Genomic DNA, 18,313 nt, shown 5'->3' with positions numbered 1-18,313 from the left:
TAAGAAGGTTACCTTGGCCAGATTGAAAGGGAAAGAGTTAAGAGAGGGGGATTGGTTTTACTGATATTTTCCTAAGGGTGTGCTGACTTTGACGTCACTGTTATTTTACTTGAGGAAAATGTTTTGAAAACCTTAAATGTAAACTATTATCTCGCTGTGAAATTTGGTTCTTCATTTTATGATTATTATATGAAATGTAAGTGAACATGTTTGGATCAGAGATAATTCCAATTAGAGGGAGAAAACCACTCATTTGGACTTCTCATCAAGCAGCAAAACTTGTATACTGATAAACTGTTTTTGACAGACTAGCTAAAATGCAGAGAGTACAGGATTTTTATTCCACAGGTTAATTCTTCAAGAAGATTTTAGCTCATGTGTTTTCTTTTTTTAAAAATCAATTAATTAACTTGTAGTTTTCAACATTCACTTCCTTAGGCTTTCGAGTTTTACATTTTCTCCCCCTCCCTCCCCAAGAAGGTGTGAATCTGATATAGGCTCTACATATACATTCCTATTAAACATTTTCCCATTAGTCATGTTGTAAAAAAAGAGAACCAATAGGAGGAACCACAAGAAAGAAGAAAAAACAAAACAGAAGAAAAAAAAGAGAACATAGTATGCTTCGATCTGCATTCAGACTCCATAGCTCTTTCTCTGGATGTGGATAGAATTTCCATCATGTAGCTCATGTATTTTTAAAGGATAGTAAAGAGACCAGTCTTGTTTCTTCCCTACATATCTTGCTGGTTATCATTTTTGTACATTTGCTTACATCCTTGTCTTCCCATTTGGCAAGCATACTCACCTTCTCTAAAACTGGTACAAGATTTATCTTAAGAGGATCGTAGAGGTAGAGCTGGAAAGTCACTTAGCCCAACGCTTTCATTTACAGATGAGAAAAGTAAGGCCCACAGTGGTAAAATAACATCCCCAAGGTTACATAGGTAGCAAGTGATATAGGGTCAGGATTTGGACTCAAATCCTCTAGTTCCAAATCCAGAGTTCTTCATTCCATCATCCATTCACCAAGAGGTATCATGGTAGACCTTATCCCTACACTAACTCTACAACGTGACTATTCTAAGTTCTTTTAGCATTTAAGTGTGGAATTTGTAGAGCACTATCCTGGCAATTTCTACTTTTCCCTGCTTTGCATTTTGCAAACTCATTCATCCATTGTTGCTGGGGGGAAATCCTACACTTCCCTTGTACCCATTAATCTACTCTTCCTCAGCTTCCCAATTTCTTGAAACTAGAGTATCATATTGGCATTTCTTATCTATCACTGTGTGCCATCTGGTGATACCAAATAATAAATGCAGGCTTATCCTTAACCAAAATTATATGGAAGTTAAAATGATCTATATTTCAGGATTCCTTCCCATACAGTTTCCAAGAACTCATTCTGATGAAACATGAGGACTGTTTGGATTTCTTGTATATTTCCTTGGATGTGACTTCATGGTTTCTCTTCTGTTGCTTCAGAAAACAATTGACTAGGAGTCAATGAAAATGGCTTCTCCTACCAGCTCTTCAATTCACTAGCCATATGATTGACATTGGAAATGTTACTAAATATCCCCTTTGTAAAATGACGACATGGTATTCAGACTCCTCCAGGGTCAAGATGGAGTCCTGAAGCTCTCACAGAAATTTTATTAACTCTTGCTTAGGACGTGGGGCTTGTTGTCTTTTACTTGCTTTTACTAACCTTTTACTATCCTCTCCTCTCCTCTCCTTTCCCTTACCTGAGGGTGTTCTGCTCAAAGGAAGGTAAATATTGATGGCCAAAAGCTACCTAGTTAACTTGGGGATTGTTGGCTAGATTTCTTTCTCAAAGACCAAGTCTTGAACCCAGTTCACTCTGGATCTCATGGATTGAACAACAATAAGTCTCTGCCCAAGCACTTAATGGTTATTTTTGGGCCTCTTGGCTCAGAGTGAATATAAATAGTAACTATTCATCTTTTGACCAGCAACCCTGAGGGTCTTTCCTTCCCAGTTTGATTTTTTTTTTATTAAAGGGACCATCCATTGACTCACTTCTTAAAGAAGCCTATTCACTGAGTGAGCATTGCCTCACTCAAAGTGAAAATCTGGAAAGACCTTAGCTTAAAAGGGCCAAGATCTCCCACTGTATCTTAGGCCATCTCCAGTCATCCTGATGGATATATAGCCACTGGACCCAGATGGCTCTGGAGGAGAAAGTGAGGCTAGTCACAGCCACTCAAATCAAAGTCAATTTCGAGTCATGTCATCATCTCCCTGATGTCATCATGGTCCTCTTTGAGAATGAAGGACAAACCACAGCCTTGGAAGAGAGGAAAGAGAAGGTGACCTACACTGGGCAGAGTCATGCCTTTCTAAAGCAAGCCTTTGACCTAGTCTATAACAGAGTGGGAAGAGTTGGGGCCTGGAGCCATGTAGCACCAGCAGCAACAGTGGTAGTGGTGGTGGTGCTATCATGCCCTACCACCTAAGGAAGAAGGAAAGTACAGCATCCATGGTGACCAGAGTGATAGAGTCTTCATTCTGATTATAAACACTTGATCTTTGTGGTTGTGCCACCAATCATGAGTGGCACATGAGTGGTACCTCTAAGAGACAGGTAGCTGAAATGTTTCTCTCAGAGAGCAGAGAAAACTAAAAGGTTTTTCTCTTTTGTATCCTTTCCTCCTTGTAACTTTTCATTATCTGTCATTCTTATATGATTTAATTCCTCAAGTTTCCTTAATTTTTATTTTTTTTGTTTTCTTATCCTGACTTTGATTTTTCTTCAAATGAGGTCTATAGTCAACTATAAGAACTGTGCTGTTGTTCAGTCATTTCAATCATGTCTGACTCTTTGTGACCCCATTTGGGGTTTTCTTGGCAAAGATACTGCAGTCCTTTGCCATTTCCTTTTTTAGTTCATTTTAAAGATGAGGCAACTGAGGCAAACAGGGTCAAGTGACTTGCCCAGGTTCACACTGCTAGTAAGTGTCTAAGGCTGGATTTAAACTCGTCTTCCTGACTCCGGGCCTGGCTCTCTATCTATTTCAATACCTAGCTAGCCAAAAGAGTTGTATATTACATGTTTATACATTGGTTGGTCAGGGGGCAGCCAATGGGAGAAGCTGACAAGTAGCTGAAATTCATAAATGATTATAATAGGGCTAAGATTCCAGTCTCTGGCCAATAGTTAAGCAATCTCTTAATTTAGAGCTTCAGGATCGATGTTATGATTTTTTTAATTAATAATTTTGTAAACTTTCCAACAGGCTAAATTTACACTGAACCAGGAGGATTTCTTTCATGTCTGAGTTAGAAGCTAATTATTGTAACAAAGTGTGGCTGGATTCAATATTAATCCCAAACTAGGGAGAAGAGAAGCAGTGAAAGAAAGCCAAGCCCTATGGGTAGATACAGGAGTGGTCTGGGAGGATTCAGCTCTGCCCCTTCCAGAATGGAAGATAGAGGAGAAAGTAGCAGGTATTGGTCAGCCAACTTTGCTCTCTACAGCAGCACTTACTGGTTATACCCTGGATCACAGAAGCATAGTCCAACTACTTAATTTTATAGACAGCAAACTAAGGCCAGAGAACATTAGTGACATGGTCAAGATCACCCAGGTAGGAAAGTTGCAGAGCTATGGCTCAAAACCTGGTCCTCCAAGAACCAGCTTCACATGATTTCTAAGATACCTTGCACCACTGAGTCCGTGAACTTATGTATATTTGGCATTCCTAAATTTCCCCAAATTTTAAAATCATCCACAGAAGGAATTATCTCTTCTATTTCTCTTACAATAATTGCTTCCATAATGCCTAGTACAGTACTATCTGTGCACAGAATAAGTAGACAATAAGTGCTCACGACTGAACAAATGAAATGTGAAGTTTATTTCATCTAATGTCGTCTTAATATAGCAGAGATTGTCCTGGTCTATCACGCAGGAGACCAGGGTCTGACTCTCTGATGGGTCAAATTCCCATATTTTTCTTCAAAGATAGCATGAAATAGTCAATAGAACATGGGACTTGAAATCAGGAAAACCTGGGTTCAAATCCCACCTCAGACAACTTACTCAGTTACTGACCCTGAGCAAGGCACTAAAACAATCTCTGTGGCCTCAGTTTCCTCATTTGTAAAATGAGGTGGTTGGTCTTGATGGCCTTTAAGTTCCCTTCCAGCTCTAAATCTGATCCTATGTCCATCTTCTTGTAGATTTTTCTGGAATTGTGGTTTCCTTAGGGACAATATCCTTATGTTATATGTTATATTATGTTATAATTATACTATCTTCAATAAACTGAGAAGTAGGGGGTGCATCCTTTGAATTTTTCTATTGAACTTCTTACTGGTTTTTGTGGCAACCTTATTAAGCCATAATAATTCATGGTAGTTCCAAATATACCCAATCAAATCACAAGGTAAATATATTACTTGGTGTAATGAAGTTGGCTGTATGACATCCTCTCCCACAAGCTCCCGAAGTAGCCATAACTTATTACGACTATCCTACTTTGGCTTAAGAGGCCTCATCTAAGAGAGGTGGAAGGAAATACAAAGAAAGGGAAAAAATTTCTCGGGGAAAAAAATGTATTCCTCAGATCCTATTAATCAGTGTACTTAAGTGTCATAGGGAAAGTTCTGAAACTACAGGCAAGAAGAGATAGGCTAATTTGCCTTTTAATCATTTTTATTTGTGGAAAAAATGAAAATAAATGGAAAGTTAATATTTGTATTAAAATATAATCCCCAAGTAAATCAAAGCTACCCCACCTTGTGAACCGTCCATCAGTTCCTGGGTTTGATGCTGTAGAGTCTGAAGAGTAGGAGAGTAGTGTAGTTTAGCCTGAATCAGAAAGATTCAGACGCTATTTTCTAAGGCCATTTCAGAGTGGATTGGAAATACTGTTGCAGCTACAGATGGGACCATGTTTCCCAAAGGATTTTCAGTACTGGCTTTAAAAGCCACTCTATGCATGCCCCAATGACATCCATCAGACTGACTTAACATCTTCTTCCAGGACAAATAGAAAAGGCCATTCATCTTGCAAATTTAGGAACACAAGAGCTATGAAATATAAATGAAATATAACACACTGGTGCTCTTACAGAAACACTAATGCCTTTACATTTTACTGAAATCCCTGACCTAGTTACTTCTCCCAGAATATGGCTTAAGTTCAACCAATGTAGAGCACAAGGGAGAAAATGTTATTATGAGAAAAGTAAAATGTGCATTTCCCAAGTTCTATATTGTTAAATTTATGACCTTAATATTGTATCAATATAGGTATTTTCACTCAACTACATGGACAATGAAGTAAGAAGCTAGAAGAGTTCAGCAAATTCAGAATCCCTCAATGGGAGAACACTGATAGCACTAAATTAATTTACTGCTGACAACTGGTAAGTGAAATTGCTACCTAAAACTACCTACTTCTCCAAAAGCCTGAATTCAAACTATACCTAGTGCTCATGCCTAGCTTTAAACTTGGGTAGCACCTCACTCAGAAAGAATATTAAGTAATTCAGCACATCTCCTCTAACTGTGGAGGTAGTTGGATTGTCTAAAACATGGGATGCAGGAAATTGAATGTGGCCAAGAGAATAGTACTACCAAATTAACTAAATAGTTTGGTGGTTGGCAAAATTACCTCTTCATGAATGCATTGGATCAGAAAGAATATGAGTATCTGTGACAAATTCTGAGTATTTTTAAAAATTCATTTTAGTAGTTTTAGCAGTTTAGTAGTTTCAGAAAGTGATCTTTTACACATAATAGGCAATCAGAGAGTAAAAGTTCAAAGTAAATGGAAAAGTAAATGACTGGCTACTTTCCTCCTGAGTATTTGGTTGGTATTATTCTAGGTGCTGTGATAAAGGGGATGGGTAACTGACCCCTAGTATTAGGGGGAAAATTTTCCATTAGTTTTTGGCTAACACATTTTCTGTTGTCCAACAACTATTTTCATTTTTCTTGCCAGACCAGTCATGCCTAATGAAGCCTAATTATTATGATTAAGTCTTTGGCAGTTGGAGTTAATAACACAGCCCAGAAGTTAGAAAGAACTCAGAGTAAAAAGCAAACCTTGGGCCGCCACAAAACCTTAGGTAAGATTAAAGTCTGACAATCAAATAGCTTTCAACTATTCCATCCAAGAGGCTGAGGTGTCATTATTTTACAATTCCCAAAGGCAAATACCCCAGTGACTGAAAAGGCTTATTAACAGAGAGACAAAGAAATCAGCTTCCAGGATGGCAAAAAGGGGAGATGGGCTAGAGGCTTCTCTTAAATTAATAGCTTCTTGTAGAATATAAATATTAGGTGTAACTGCATTTAGATCATTTTAAAGTGAAGCTATACCAGAAATTTAATTTGCTTCTCTTGGGGAGACTGTCTAGTTTACTAAATTTCAGGCCTCTTCCCCTTCCTCCTTCTTGAATTCTTGGGTGATAATCATAACACAACAAAGAATTTTCTTTCCCTTCCCAGATCATCCTTTTGAAATTAAAAATGAACAGTAGTAAGCCTTCCTAAACTTTTCCCCATTTATTCAGGCTTTCTAGTTCTCTTTCTCTCACCCATATGATGATTTTTCTTGCCAGTAAGAAGACTAATACTTCAGGGATATTTGATTCTGGGGTGAGTCAACTCAGGTAAATTAACAATGAAAGAGATAACTTTGCATTTGTACTTTTGATACTGATTGGGCTCAAATATCCATTGAGCTAATGACTGTCTAGTAAGCAGGGCAGCTCTTGTGAATGGTCATCATTACAACACCCTAAGCCTTTACCCAGCACTGGTTCCTTTTTTGCAACCCTCAACCCAGACATAATCTTACAATCAGGCAAGCTTCCAAAAAGCAAAAGATAATTTACAGCTAGTAGTCTAAGTCATGACTGACATGCGTGGCTACTTCACAGACAGGCATTCACAGACTTTGACATACAAAAGCTGTAAGCCTTTCTGTCCCAGCTTTCAAAGCAGATAACCAGAGGCTGGCTGTGGGTATGTCATTTTGTCATTCTGTTCCCTAATCATATTCTGCTCTGTAGTTGCCTATGGCCAGCACCCGAAACTTTGGTTTTGCTCCATCCCCATCCTCAAATGCCTTACAATTCAAGAAATAAGTTTTTTCCCCTACTGTGTAAGTTAAATTAACTAATTTGTTTAAATTGTGTAGATGGTATAGTAATATCAAAAGCCCTGAATGTTCCCTGGGAACCCTAACATTTGTCTATAGCATCAGTCAATCACAGAATCGGAAATTCAGAGCAGGAAGCAGTCTTAAGAGGCCAACTCCTTTATTTTACACGTGAGGAACTGAGGTACAGAGAGGTTAATTAAGTGACTTACTCAAGATCACACACATGGTGCTACAGATGTGAAATGCTGCATCCACTTTCAGATGGGATCATTGTAACTGCTCTACTTTGGACAAGAGACCTCTCATGAAGTGAGAGTAATCTGTAAATATTTGTAATGTTAAAACAAAACACATCAATAAAGCTCTTTTAAACATTTAAAAGGATAAAATACTGACTCTTTAAGATGGAAAAACAACAAAGGCATAGAGATGGGAGACAGGTTATGTGTAAAATATAATTTAATTTAGTGAAAGGGGGAAAAAGTAATGCCTATTGTTTGATGTCAAGTAGACCAATCAACCACTGAATAATTGACCAGTTATTTTATAGTCTAGATATAGGCATGAGAAGCCCATGGTATTTATTTGTGGTAGAATATTTGGTCTACAGTTTTAAGCAAATTTTCCCCTTATTTTCTTTCAGTTTTTGTGTTACCTGCAATTAACTTATGCCCTCCTTCCAAGATCTCACTGAACTAACACCAATGTTAAAGCTGTTCTTTTTGATAAGTGTTCTACAAATATAAATGGTTATCACTCATGCAAATATGCTTTCCTTGTAATATGAAATTGTTTTTTACTTAGAATCATGAAAGCACACTTAATTTCTGTTAGTGTATAAACCAAAATCTTTGTGATCTCAAATTGCAGTGGTTTAACTATGCAGACACTCCACCCATTACACATGTTCTTAATTTTTAACATGCATTTTCTCACTAAAATAATCATTTCCATGAAGCTGAAAAGATAAATTTCCTTTCCATTTTCCTCTTATAAATTTATGTTTTCTGGGAGGTTAAAGTTATGTCAGCTGTTCCAAACTGTATTAGACCGAAATTTGGCAGCTCAGATATAAATTTATTTCCAAAAAAGGAACAGAATCTGGTGAGCTATTTGTTAAAAGTTAAAATTATTTGGGTTTTAAAACCATTAAGGGAAAGTTTATTTGGCTTAATTTTTCAAATTAATAACTTTTCATTTGTGACATTTTATGCTTCATACATGCAGATTTTGAAAGGGTAGAGCAAATTCTTTGTGTATTTGGGACTAACCCTGTGTAGCTAAGATAGTAAAAACAGACTGCTGAATTTATAAGAATTGTGGTCTCCTTTGTTTGACACAAAATAGCATTTCCTCTGGTGTATCAGGCAACACACACTCATATAAGCTTTCTAGTGTAAGAGGGAGAAGTTTTTTGTTTGTTATGAACAAAATAGTATTTCTCTAAACTTTTTTGATCAATGGATTAAACTTATGGAATTGTAGGTTGCAGGAGAAAATGTATTCCTGGTACCCTAGACTGCTGTAGTGTCTAAAGGAAGATGGGAGATAGGAAGTGGCAAGAGGAGAGTGCGTGATAGGCACAGCTGTGTATTCAACTGTTGTTGCCCCTTACTTCCTTCTGACGACCCATTCCCCAAACAGACAAAGTTGTTGTAGATTCAACATGGAGTCATAAGCATCTTGGGTCTACCCAAGAAGATGAGAAAAGTCTCATGGTGCCAGTTAACAAGGTGGACCCTCAGAATCATAGAATCATGAGATTTTGGAGTTGGAAGAGTCCTCGAGATGCATCTAAACAATCTAAAATTGAAAGGGAAACCCCATCATAACACATTTGACAGGCAGTCATTCAACTTCTGCCTGAAGATCTCCCATGAGGGAGAATCCACTGCCTCCAGAGGCAACTGATTCTTCCTATGCCCCTACCACTTTCCCAGAATCCTACCCTTTGGTCCTCATGCAAAGAAATGGACTGGGTTAATCTTAAAAGTTTCTTACACCCAAACTTTTCTTTTTGATTTGTTTCCTACCCAGAGGCAAAGAACTCACTCCAAAGTTCCCAAATAGTCAAGATAATTCTCCTCTTTCTGGTGGCCTTCCAACTCCCTCAAGATCTATATAATGTTCCAGATCCTGTTATTACCATAGGATTGAGACATCACCTCTCTCCTTCTCCCCATCTCCCTCCCCACTGGAAAGTACCTGGGATTGTGCCAGGGCTATTGCTTCTGTGGTTGGTTAACATTGCTATGATCTTACTAAAAGTTATGATTAGCTATAAGGTACAGTGGCCCACTACTGCTTTCTCACTTTCTTTCTGGAAAAATGCAGTTTGTTCAACATACTGCTGGGTAAGTGTTCAAATGCCCTTCTATGTAGTTCACCACTGATTGTGAGTTGTCACCAGGGGTGCCCAGCCCACAAATCTTCTTAAGGGTGGGCTCAGGGTAATCAGAACAGTTTGTTTTGTTGAAAGACTCTTCTGGCTTATCAGTGGATTTTATAAAGGCATCCTTCAATATAGACACCAAAAATCTCCTTTCCTGGTAATAAAACATTGATAGATGTCACAGGAAAATGTTACTATTCACATGTAATCCAATGGACTTGAATAGGAGTTCTATTTGACATTTGCTTTGAAAACACACTCTTTTTGCATCCTGTCACACATAAACCAATTGTAAGTGTCATTAGCAGGAGCAACAGACAGTGATGACAGGTGCAAACACTTTATAATTTACAAAAAACACTATTGGTGTTTCCTATTACCTGTGTAAATAGTCCACAAATACATCCTAGGTAGTCAGCATTGTTTGCACAGTCCAATACATTCTAGCACTGATATTTAGCAATGGCTCCTGGAATACTCCTTGTTGAGAATGTTTATAGCCAGTCTGGTCCCTTTATACCATTAACTGAGATGGTCCAAAAGTGTCACTTTTATCTTCATGTAACTGGCCTGAAGTGTTCAGTACAACTAAATGAATATGTGTTTCTTTACATATAGGGTGTGTTAGATATTCTTTTTAAAGTAGAAATATAGCCCTATGCTTTTACATAACAGTGATGAAGTAGCAGGCTACATATCATAGACGCTGAGGCGTAACTGGGGTGAAGTAATGGGGCCTTTGTTCTAAGATGCCAACATTTAGAGGGTGCCAATACTACCAACTCAGGATGAACTTTCTTTGCCCCTCTCCCAGGTACTTTCCTATGGCCTCTAGGCACCTCTCCAGTAGTGGCCAGTCTTTCAGCAGGAAAAAGACTGATCAGTGTTCTGGGGCATGCTTTCTTTCTCCAGTGGCCATAACCCAGATGAGATGAACCTCTGCTTCTCCCTTGCTTTAGAAGCAACAGTTCTTACATTAAGCTCTAATCAATCCCAGTGTTACTCTTTACATATATTATGGATACTACAACATTCTAGTAACATTACCACTGCTACATTTTACATTTTGTCATCTGGCCATAACACCTTGATCACTTGGAAACATTTGCTAGGAAAGTTCTAGTTAATTGAATTGCTGGTCAAAAGAGAGTAGATTAATCAATCAATCAATATTTATTAAATGCCATCTCCATGGCAGACACTGTGCTAAGTGCTGTGAATACAAAAAGAGGCAACAGATAGTTCCTGCCCTCAAGTTGCTCATAATCTAACGGGGGTGTTTTGTTGTTGAAATCCTTCTTCAATACTGCAAAGAGATTTGTGATTTCATCACTGTGATCATTGTACAGAGTTATAGTGATTAGATGATCCAGTAATTGCTTAAACAATCAGCATTTATTAAGTGTCTACCATGTGTTAAGTACCTTGCTAATGGTGGAGATGCAAAAAAAAGAATTGAATAGTCCCTGCCCTCAAGGAGCTTATATTCCATTGGGCTGAATAAGAGATGACTCTACAAATGGAAATTTCTTTATTCATTTGTTTTTTACTAAGCCTCTGGTGCTAACTTAACAAAAACTGTCATTTATTTCATTCTCTTAAGGAAAAGCACTGAAATAAAGAGTAATTTATTGAGGGTTCTGGTTAGTTGGCTCCTACTCCATCAAGATTTTACTGTGCATGTAATTCACACTGACAACCAACCTGATCATAGGGATAGCTGCAGGCCAGTAGAATGCAGCCCATGACTTTACTTCATGTATGCTTTCACCAATAGATGTGATCAAGAAAGGAAATGTAAAGGGCTTTCTACATGAGCAGATTCAGTGATCATCATATGATGATTGTGATAAGGCTGGCCTGCAGGTAGCAAATCAGCGGTGCTTTACAAAACTGAGGACATCAATAAGGCAAGCTGAGTGGTATTACTAATGCAAATCTGCCACTTCCCCCATTCTTAACAAAGACCGAAAGCCCAAGAGTGTTGAGATCCTATAATGGTGCATGTTATAAATGGGCCTTTTAAGATACTAAATTCTAGTATCTATCCTTCCCTTCCTGTCCAAGAGAGTGTTTATGCTGTTCTTCCTGGAGACAAAAGGATAAATATAGCCCATCCCTCCTGTCAATATCTGATGTGGGTAGGGTGGGGTGGGTATGGAAGGTGGAATGCCAAGCCAGGTAAGAAGGTCCTCTGTTCTCACAGTATAGGTTGCTGAGAAGAAGAAAACATATGTTTACTTCCTAAAAACTTTAAGCTTTCCCTACAGAACTAACAGTTAAAGCTGCTAGAATGTAGGATTGTCACAGCTGCATGATGAATCGCTCTCTCCCTCCTCTTCCTCCTCCACCTCTAGCATCCCATCGGTCATACCTAATTTCTTGGATCCATGACCTACATGGGCATATGGGAAGCTGCTGCCACTATGTGATGTATGTATTATATACATAGCTCAAATATAAATATGACCTTTGCCAATATAAAATGCTTTCATGAATATAAGCTAATCTGATCCTCACAGCAAACTCTATGAGAAAGCAGACAGCACAAATCCTACTAGCTCCATTTTTACTAATAAGCGAAAAACTCTGTGAAAAAGTAGCAGATATGTTATTTCGATTTTATAAATATGGAAACTAAGGCTTGAAGTTAGATGATTAAGATATGAAACAAGGAAGGAAGGAAGAAGGGAGGGCAAAAAGGATAAGGAAGGGAAAGGAGGGAAAAGAGGGAAGAAGGAAGGAGGGATGCATTTCTGGAAAACCTCTAATTGAGTTTTTATAAATCAATTCATATTTTAGGTCATTAGTAGAACACATTACTTAAGTAAATTCTATTATGGATACAATTATAAAGTGGAAAATCCGTCTCTAAAGTAATTAAATCATCTCCTAATTTTTCTTTTAAAAAATTCAAACTTTCTTCTATTAGGTTTACTTAAGTAGAGGACATTGAGAAGACACTCTAAATAGGCAGTTAGTATTTAATTTCTTCCTTAAAAAAGTATTGAAGAAGTGCTATGTCATGCATCATACCCACAATATCTAGCCCCAAATAAAGAATTTAAAAGGAAGATGTTTACATTTTCAATTAAAGCTACTATGTCCACACACTCTAACAGAGGTAGTTTCTTTTCCATAGGAAATTGCCTTAGAATCTTCACAGTCATGAAAATAGTTTCCGGCCACAACACCCAGCAACAGCCTTAATGTGGATTTCTGGCTTCTGTGGAATCAAGCCCACCCATCCACATTATTTTGACACTCCGATTCATACTGAATTTTAATTTGTATAGCAAGAGTGCTCCCGTGACACCCCTCCTTTACATTAGGAACAGTTGAAACTGCTGTTTACTTACAAGCAAACAAAAGAGTCCTCTCCTCAGCTCTAGGATTGCTGCTTGGCTGATTTTAAATAGATGAGACTGACCAGATACTGACCAACAGTCTGGTGAAGAAAGAGACATTGTCCCAGGGAGCCACATTCATGGGAACCTTGTCAACACAATTGTCCACCCTGTACAAACCATAACTGGACTGTGACCTATCAAAGTCTAGCTGTAAGATTTAATTGCGATGAGAGCAAAACAGAAAGGTCGCTGAGTGCCAACGTGTTGAAAAGGCATTGTGGCAATAAAACTCTGAAACAAAAGTTAGCAGGCAAACAAATAACAGCCCTCTCTCTCCCTCTGCACTCCCCGATCTACTCAACCCTATTTACAAGGAATTGACCAAATAAAACAGGTCCTAACCTTCCACTGAGTAAGCTGGCAAGAGTCCCAAGTCCAGCTTTCCCTTGAATAGCTCAGTGAGCCAGTGTAGCCTTCAGGTACTGTATTGTCAACAGCATGATGTTCTCAGCAGTGACACAGCAGTAGCACAGTACAGATAGAGGCTGACTGGTAGGCCAGCTTTTGGTTCAGGCCAAGTGCGATAAGGACCTGGTGTTCTTTTGTACCTCACAAAGACTGCTTTGCTGACTCTAAGTTCAAATCTCACGGGCTATTAGGAGAAATAGGATGGACAGTTCATTAGAACAAGGGTGATAGGAAGAATATTCGTTACTTCTGGACAACTGGCTCCATGGGAAACGCAACACTGTTTTTAACACAGACCAGGAAGCAGAGTTTATATCAGTTAGGTTGACTTAAGAACATTGGTAGAGATTTAATGGTAACAATCCTTTCCCCCTACAGCCTTGAAAAGGTTTTTATCCATGAATGACTCCATCTCCTAATAGTTATCCAGTAAACATAAACTATTAATAGCTGATGTACAGGCTGCTTCCAAGTTGGATAATATAAAATATGATGGTAGAATGTTAGAACTAGGTGGGGGGGTGCCTTAGAGTTCATCTAGAATAGCACGTTGTAGAGGAAACAACATAGGATTTAGATTCGGGACTGTTGTTTTTGTTTGGTCATTTCAGTTGTGTCCGACTCTCTGTGACCCCATTCAGGGTTTTCTTGACAAAGATACTGGAGTGGTTTTCCATGTCCTTTTCAGCTCATTTTACTGAGGAGGAAACTGAGGCAAACATCATTAAGTGACTTATCTAGGGTCACACAGCTAGTAAGTGTCTGAGGCCTGATTTGAACTCAAGAAGATGATTCTTCCTGACTCCAGACCCAGCATTCTATCCACTGCACCACCCAGTGGCCTCTGCATTCAAAGGACCTACGCTGAAATCCTGGTTCCTTGTCTTATTCCCTGTGTGACTTTGGGTAAGCCACTTCATTTCTCTGGGCCTAGGCTTCTTCATCCATGAAATGAAAGGGTTTGGCTGTAGGACCTATTTCTCTCTAAGGTGCTAAATGAATTAATAAAAATTTTTTAAGCACCTACTGTGTTCCAGGTACTGTGCTAAGCTCTAGATCTATGGTCCAATGGGATCCGTAAATCTGTGGCCCTTTGATCTCTCATTTTATAAGTGAGAAAAACTGAAGCCCAAATGATTGGAATGATTTGCCCAAGTTCACACAGCTGCTTGAGAAATAGATCAATTGTTAGGCTCTGAAACTGTATTTTTACCATACCTATTAATGCACTTGATATGTGCTGCTGACTGCTTAGCTAAAAAGAGACATCATCAGAAAGGATGGAAAGGGCAAAAAAATACATAAAGATGTTGCTACTGGATGTGTATTTTTTTAGTTTGTTTTTCTAAGAGTAGTGATGGATTGGTGTTGATTTTCCACACCTGGTTCTCCTTGTAATCATCTATTGCTGACAAGCACTTCCTGGTGATGTGACAGGGGTCCAGGAGTAACTTCTGAATTGGCACCAATTTTATAGTTACAACACAGCTTCTTGAGATGTTAAATTTGTGTATATGGAGAAACTCTTTCTCCCCTTCCCCAAATTGCTGAGATAGTAACCTTTATTTTAATATCCTCCAAATTCCAAATTTGTTTCATGTCCTTAACCAGAACCAAAGATACTTATTTTTCTGCCTTTGGAATATCTCTTCTGATCAAAACAGAAATTTCAGCAAGTGTTACTGGCTCATTGAGCTTATCAAACAGATAGTAGACTATCCAGTCTCTTAATCAGACCAAGAATGCCTAGTGCTGCCACCGATACTTCCCTATTCCAGGCAAGGAGAATCAGGATCTATCTCAGCTGGCACAATTTGTTTAAGCAACGTGAGATTGCACCCATTTTACAACTTCATCATTGCTTACTTTCCATATCGATATCCATAGTGTCTAGCCAAGTAGCAACCCAAAAAGTATGACCAGGACTGCTACACACCTATGAACAACCCCATACACCACACTGATGACACAAGGCGAGAAGATCTAAGACCACACCGGGAAGCCCATTGACTTAGGTCACCTCCCACCCTTCATCAATCCCTTTACCCCAGGACTTACTTCACTGGCTCATCAAATGCTCTATCACCACTCTGCTTTCTGATTGCCAAGGTAGATCTTTATCTAGTACCAACCACAGGCATACCAGTGCCCTTCCCAATAAATCCCAAATTCTTAAATCCCCCATTAGAAAGTTTATGTAATCAGTCTCTTCCTGCATCAGGTGTTCCTGGATAGGGAGCTTAGAAGGAGCTTGCCTTCTACAGCTATTCAGAGTGACATTTGTATTTGTTCTGTTTTTTTATATTGCAATGTCCCAGTACATAGCATATTATTCTGCTAAAATAGGTCTACCCCATTACACTATGCAGTGACTATTCTTGGCTTCAATTCAACTGATATTTATTAAGCAAGGCCTTGTGTTAGGTGACACAAGACTCAAAGGTACAGTTCATGCCTTCAAACAGCTTACAGTCATACCTCATATTTATACAATGCTTCATGGTTTTATAAAGCACTTCATTTATCCCAACCCAAAGAAGTAGGTTGTAAAAATATTATTATTCTCATTTTATAGATTAAGGAAATCAGAGCTCAAAGATATTAATCAGCTTCTAGTACGGGAAATAATATGGGACCACAAGTAACTATAAAATACATTAAAATATAGCAAGTCACCTGAACTCTCAGTCCCCCTAAGCAAAGCTCTAAGACAATAAATTGCAGAAAAAAAGGCTAACTTGATTGGAGGGAGAGAATTTCCATACTGTTTCCTATTCTGATGAAACCAAAGGTCCAGACCAAAAAAAAAAAAAGAGAGAAAGAAATGTGTAGGGATTGGACAAAGTGCCATCAGAGATGCAAGGACGGAGCAATTACTTGGATGGAGTGGAGGCAAAATCAAGGTGACATCTTGGAGAATGTGGTACCAATCTGGAAGGATCTTGAAGGATTTCAAAAGGTTAGGTTTATCGGGATGACATGAACAAAGGCAACAAATTTGAGAAACATAAAACAGTCTAGTTTAGCTATAATGCACAGTCCTGAAGTGAAATGTTATTAAATAAGACTGGAAAGACAGGTTAGAGCCAAACATGCTGGGTCCTGAGTGTCTGACAAATGAGTTTGGGCATTATTCAACAGGCAACCGAGGTCCACTGAAAGAGGAGTCACCATCACTAGACCTGTGTATAAAGGAAACCTACTCAACAGCAGGAGGAAGAAAGTCCTGGAGTGTGGAAAGACCGAAGGAAAGGAGGCCATTGCAACAGTCCATGAAACAGAAAATGAGGACTTGAAACAGAGTAAGAGCACTAGGAATAGAAATGAGGATGATGGATGTGAACGTTGTTTTGAAATAACAATTTGACAACTTGTTGGATATGTGGAGTAAGGGAAAGGCAAGGATCAACAGTTTTAAGCTTAATAATTAAAAGAAGATTTATACCCCAAAAAGAAATAGGGAAGTTAGGAAGAACACATTTGAGGACAAAAAAGAATAGGTGCTATGTACATGCTTATAATAATATATTCATTTAATAACATATTTGAACAATATTAACATGGAATATTTTATCAGCAATGTACCTCTTGGTATAACTCAGAGCAGATGTGTATACTCTCTCCATTAATGCAGATCAAAATCCTGCCATATTTCTTTCATTAGTTGCCATGGCTGAAAAATGAACCTACCAGTAGCTAATCTTCTAGCTACAATTAGTGAGGCTGGTCCTTTGATGGTAGGGACAGAGTCCGTTTCCAGGCTTAAACTCAAAGCCTTCCAATTTTCTAAAATTAGAGTTTGTGTTTCACTGGCATAGCCCTTTTGAGACCAGGATCACTTCTCTTTCATAATGAGACACTAGAGGACAGTTTTAGAGAAGAAACTGATGGTTAAGAGGCATGAATTCACCAATGTTGTAGAGACAAGAAACTTGAAAAGACTTAGGAACTCAGGTCAATGCAATGACTCACCACAATTACAGAGGTCCAAGAATGAGACATGCTACCAACCTCCTGACAGAGAGGTGATGGACTCAAGCTGAAGAATGAGACAGACAGGCTTAGATACAGCCAATGGAACAATTTGTTTTGCTCAAATATGCATATTTGTTACAAATCTTCTATTTTTTATTTTTCTCAGTTGAGGGTGGGTGGAGTGAGGAGTTGAGACAAAGATGGGGATTAGGGATAGTGTTGCCCCTCCAAAAAAAGTAAAAGGAAAAAAAGAAAAAAGAGGATCCTGGAAACATGTTTTTGAAATGCACAGAAGAGAACAAAAAGACCAGAAGGAAACACAGAAAAGTGGGATAGTTTTGAAAATAACATGTTGAATTTCTTACATACTTAAAAAGAAAAGCAAACTATAAATGATAGAGAGATTCACATTTTCATGTACACCTTCAATTTCTCTTCTAATATAGCAATGAAAGTGCTCATTTTAGTTCATATTCATTAATTTCAGAGCAAGAAATGGGGGCAAAATTACCTGCATGTACCAAAATCAAAATTTCCTTCATTATTACCTGGTTGGAAATATTACTAATCATAAGCTTTTTTTTCATAATCATGCAAAACTAAAGCTTTATAAATAGGTGAGTAAACAGTAACTTACAGTAACTGGATATTAAATACTTACATCTTTTAGAATACATAGCCTTGAACACAGCTTCCAAGGTCACATGTAATTTACTACTCCATACCTGTAGTTTACTATCTGCCACTGTGGCAGACTATCTGTGGACTAGCCCTATTTTTAGATCTCCACATACATGCCTATCATTTTTATCCATGTGGTCAGTCTTACATCATTCTTCCCAGGGATTGAGCCACTTGTTCATAGAGATCTAGAAATGAGAATTGAGCTCCCTCTTATCCTTCTACACTAGTTGCTATCCCTTTTGCCCAAGGATACAGTAGGGCAAAATGATTGAGGAAGACCATAAAGATACCCCTGCCTT

General features: G+C 38.3%; 1 protein-coding gene across 4 annotated transcripts in view; it reads right to left on the bottom strand.

The window, feature by feature from the left end:
- The window catches only part of SEMA6A (semaphorin 6A), a 177,859-nt gene that overhangs the window by 114,758 nt on the left and 44,788 nt on the right, over positions 1-18,313 (bottom strand). Inside the window, exon 1 of one of the 4 annotated variants that reach the window (XM_020967353.2) lies at positions 13,290-13,368. The exons of the other annotated variants lie outside the window; for them this stretch is intronic. The gene's annotated coding sequence lies outside the window, so the exon portion shown is untranslated. Of the gene's footprint in view, positions 1-13,289; positions 13,369-18,313 lie in introns of those variants that run through there. 4 annotated transcript variants of the gene reach the window in all.

The sequence above is a fragment of the Phascolarctos cinereus genome, unplaced genomic scaffold (genome assembly GCF_003287225.1).
Source record: "Phascolarctos cinereus isolate Bilbo 61053 unplaced genomic scaffold, phaCin_HiC Scaffold_4;HRSCAF=312, whole genome shotgun sequence".
NCBI classification, from domain to species: domain Eukaryota; kingdom Metazoa; phylum Chordata; class Mammalia; order Diprotodontia; family Phascolarctidae; genus Phascolarctos; species Phascolarctos cinereus.
Note: the sequence above shows the minus strand (reverse complement) of the source record. Positions and strands in the feature narration are given on the sequence as shown.